Genomic DNA, 4,505 nt, shown 5'->3' on the forward strand with positions numbered 1-4,505 from the left:
TGGCTTCAAACCTGCGCGATCCTCCTGTCTCTGCCTCCCAAGCGCGGGGATTACAAGCGTGCGCCACCACACCCGGCCCAAAAATATTTTTGATATAAGCTATATGACTAAATTTAAAAGAAAAACATACTAGAGTCTGGTTAGAAAAGCACACATTAGGAAACACATCAATTCTCATATGATGCAAACACTTATCTAATTTCCTGAAGTTTTCTGAAAGTTCAATTATTTTTTAAAATTCCTTAAGGTTCTTATTCAGCAAGTCATATCTGTATCCTTGTTCAATATCAGAAAGACACAAAACTACAGTTTCACCAAAGTATATTCCTGAGCTTCAGACTCAGCTAAAATCCATACTTTCCCATTAGCAAACTTAAGAAGATTCTTGATCTTTACTGCATAGAAATCCCTATCTTTGCCATCCAACTTCCATGAGAATTATGGGTTCAACTATTTCATGCGACTATGGGTCAAGATAATTAATTTCTGTTTTTTTCTAAACTTTGAAGCAAATTATAGACCTTTCCAATGGCATGCATACCACAAGTGACATTTCTTAAATATTTTATACTTAAAGGAAACTTCTAGAAGTCCAGAGACTGCTAGCAGAAATGTCTCTCTGCTAGATACTGCTCTATACTCTCATCTGCACCTGCAAAGGTACCCCCGCTCTGTAAAGATTTTGACCAGGCACAGTGGTGGCAACAGCTCTGATCCCAGATGAGGACATTTCCTGCAGACTCTTGAGTTAAAATGATAAATGAGTGGGCCGCTTGGCCCTAAATAACAGACACAGAAATATTACAACCAATTTTAGAGAACTTTTTGTTTGGGTACACGTGTCCACTCTTGACCCTCTAGATGTATGAATAAAGGAAAATTTATATTGTCTCTGACATTTCAAGATAAAAGTTCTGAGAAAGCTTCCTGGACTGGGCTTCCTGCCTTTGTCAGTAGCCAGACAGGGTGTGGTTTTATTAAAATCACAAAGGCCTCCTTCCCCTCAAAAGAACAGAGATGGACCCACCATAAGACCCAGATGTACCACTCCACCCCTTCCCGGCATCTTTCCAAAGGAATTGAAGTCAGAAAACTATAGTGATATGTATAATGGGAGCGTAATTCACAATAGCCAAATTACGGAAACAACCTGGGTGTCCGTCAACGGATGAATGGACAAAAAAATACACAGAATTTTACTCAACTATAAAGAAGAACAAAATTATGCTGAATGCAGTAAAATGAATGGAATTCGAGAATAATGCGCAAAGTGAGATCAGCCAGGCTCAGAAAGTCAAGGGTCTTTTGTTTGCTGTCATCTGTGAAAACTAGAGAGAAAGAGGAAGCATGAGGGACCTTAGATAAACAGAGAGAGAGACCAGTAAAATAATTTAATAGTGGGAAGGGTTAGGGGGGAGGAAGGTTGGGAGGGAGAAAAAGGAGGGTTGAAGAAGGAAACTGTTCAGATGCTACGTACATATATGAAGATATTACTACCAATCTCACTAACATGTATGGGGAGGAGAGAGTGGGTGGGGGGCAGAAGGAAACACACCAAGTGACCTGTGTGTGAATGTCTGTATCACTCTGAACCTCATTATGAGATATAATCGCAATGCACTAATAAAAGTATAAAAACGTATGATATGTTGTAAAAAATCACAGAGGCCTGTCTGGCACCATCCAAATTCTCCTTCCTATAAACAATATGTGGCCAGGCACACTGGTGTGCCCCTATTAGGCTAAGACAGGAGGATCGCCAGTTCAAGACCAGCCTTGGCAACTTGGCGAGATCCTATTTCAAAATAAGAAATTAAAAAGGCTGGGGTACATGTAGCTAGGAAGTAGGATGGCTCTGGCTTCAACCTTCAAAACAAACAGGGCAATATCCACATCTAAATGCTAACTAAGCCACTGTGGCTTACGATGATATCCTCATGCCTTCTTAGTGGACTATAGGTATTTATATTTTTGCTTTGGCTCTTACTCAATTGCATCTATGTGTCTGGAGCAGGAAGGAGGATGTTTTAAACACATTTATCCAGGTCTTGAGTTTGGGGTCAGAAATGTGCTGCACCTCCCACACCAGTCTGCAAACATCTGGCATCCCAGATGGGAGCAATAACAACTCTGTTCTTATTTTCATAACTGCATTAGAGAAGATGTTCACTGGTTTCCTCCTCAGTGAGTTTAATTCACACCAATATTTTAAGGAAGATTAGAAAAAGAGGAAAAAAAAGAAATGAAGAAAAACATTTCTGACAGCACAGAAAGCGGGGTTCCATGTTCCCATTATACAAAAGATTCTAAGATAATTATAGCCTATACCATCTTTTAAGCTTATTTCGTGGATCAGATCAACATTGTCTTATTTTCTATGTTGAAACTCAATAGGCACCACAAAATAGCCGTATTTTTAGCCCAGATTTAGCATTTATGCCTTTATGCCAAAATGATGTTTTCATAAGAAATCAAACCGCAAAGGTGAGTGGCTTTGTCTTCAGTGTTGCCTCTTGGCCTCAGTCAGAACATTGACCTTATGAGGCATCCCCTCTACTGCATGCCCAGTGCTTCTCTGCTATCCCATTGCGTTGTCACACCTCTGAGATGGTTTTTAGGAGCACTGTCCACATTTGCCTGTAAGGGATCCTGGAGAAAGAAACTGCTGATGCAAAGCTGGACGGCAGCAGATCAGCAAGGGGCAGAGTCCTGTCTGCAGGCAGGACTAGCAATCTAGTGTCCTCAAGAAGAGACCTTTAGAAATGAGGCTGGGAGGACTAGGGCTCTTTCTTGTCCCTCCTGTCAGCTCACTTGTCCTGAGCAGTGTTTGGCACACAATGGGCACACAATAAGTATCAAGTGGATGAGTGTCATACCCTGCTTCTTGATCAAGATCATAAATGCTGGACTCCGGAACTGACACTGTCATGTGACCCTCCATCCCCGAGGTTGGCAGCTTGAGTCAGAGAAAAGAGTACCCAATCCAGTTCTTGGCCCTTCTTTATGTCGCCCAGCCAAGTAAATCTGTGACCTTACTCTCAAGAGCAAGTCACTCAGAGCCTCAGCCTTCTCTTCCATTAGCTCAGCTAATACTGTACCTACTTGTTTCATAGGGCTGTATGCATACCAAGTCAGATGGTGTGCCGCAAACACTACAATGTGTAGGCATATTTTTATTAGCAGCAAATGGGCTTTGAGATGTCATTTTCTTCGGAGGCATTCACTGCAGTGATGCTGAGGTAGGGCTCTTCTCATGTGATATAAGGCTTGGCCAAGGGATGGACTGGGCTAAAACCATGATCTGAGCTGCTTGTTAGATGCAACAAGCTCTAACAGAAGCCAGGGAAATGAGTGCCGCCTGCTGCGAGGTGCAAGGCAGGGTGGAGGAGCTGAGAGGAGCAGTCAAGAAGAGGGCGGGCCAGGCAGAAGTTCGAGTTAATTATCCCAAAGTCGAGACACAGAGGATGCATTTCTAATGAGCAGTCTAGGTAGCAGATTATAATGTCGTGTTGGGAATTCTGGGTGGATATGGTTGTCAACATCCAGAGAAGTTTAAGGCCACTGGTAGACAAATCCATTCTTGAGACTGGACACAGGCACTGGGAAACAGGACTAGCTTGGAGGAATAGGGGCTGGCCAATCCTGAAAGAGAGGGCTGGTATTGGGGCTCAGCTGGGTGTCAGGGATATGCCAGGTAGCAAAGGCTGCAGAGAGCAGGGCCAGATGGGCAGGTTTGTGTTGCACTGTGGTGAAGGCAGTACACAGCTCAGGGCTCATGGGACATCCAGGGCTTTGTCCACACAAGGTGTAGGGTGGGGTTTCATGCCCGACTGGATCCCAAAGAGAAGTTACTAATGAACCTGAAGACCTAGGCAGAACAGAACACACTGGCCCAAACAGCATTATGGGTGGCTGAGGTTGGATGATCAGAGTTATCTGTTGGGTAGAACTAGCAAGAAAGCCATTTTTTAATATTGAAAGGAAGCTGTCTTTGCTATGGGGAGATTAAAAAAAAAAAACAACAGTTGTGGACTAACCACAAATACCACTTTGTGACCTCTCAAAGCACAAAATACAGTATTATAAAGCAAGATCCTGAATGCACACTCACAACTTTCCAAGTGCTTACCCAGAACAAAAAGAACCTTGTACTAAGGATTACAGCTGTAGAACTATGCAAAGAACAATACTAGTTTGCACAGATTGTTCACTCAGTCCCCATACCCATAAGCCCCTGCACCTGTCCCTAGATCACTCAGCTGATGGAAGACCAGGGACAGGCACGCCTGGCTCATGGCTGTCACTCAAGACCTCCCCCTCATTATTCTATTCTAGGTCCACCGCGGTTCTGAAACCTGACTTTGTTTCCTATTTTAGCTCTTTCCTGTTCACTGGTATTGAACACTAACCGAAGCTCCCCTGATCAGTCCAAGGATCCTGGTCTTCCAGCCACCCACCCTGGCATATCTTGGGTGTTCTGCTCAAGCTCGGACACTGGGACCACA

Source organism: Muscardinus avellanarius (assembly GCF_963383645.1).
Source record: "Muscardinus avellanarius genome assembly, chromosome: 4".
Lineage (NCBI taxonomy): Eukaryota > Metazoa > Chordata > Mammalia > Rodentia > Gliridae > Muscardinus > Muscardinus avellanarius.